The sequence below is a fragment of the Eimeria tenella genome, genomic scaffold, assembly GCF_000499545.2.
Source record: "Eimeria tenella Houghton genomic scaffold, Eth_scaff2007, whole genome shotgun sequence".
Lineage (NCBI taxonomy): Eukaryota > Apicomplexa > Conoidasida > Eucoccidiorida > Eimeriidae > Eimeria > Eimeria tenella.
Window position 1 is genome coordinate 3,905 of NW_013541852.1, and position 331 is coordinate 4,235.

Sequence of the window (331 nt, forward strand, 5' to 3'; positions counted from 1 at the left end):
GGTACTTTGCCACCTTCTATGTAAACATACTCGTACAAGTTGATGGACTTTTTCTTGGGGCGATCGCCCGTGGGGTCTGGGTGGTTGCTGCTGCTGCTGCTGCTGCTGCTGCTGCCCAGCCGCACGTACCCTTCTGCAGCAAGCTGCTGCTCTGTCTCCAAAGCCTTGGGGGGCCCCCCAGCAGCAACAAAGGAAGGCAGCAGGGCCCTTCTCTCTGCCTGCAGTCTCTTGTAGGTCTCCAGGTCAATTGTCTCCTCTTCTTCTGCTGCTTCCGTCTGCACACAGCAGCAGCAGCAGCAGCAGCAGCAGCAGGACAAAAGCGTTCACTGGT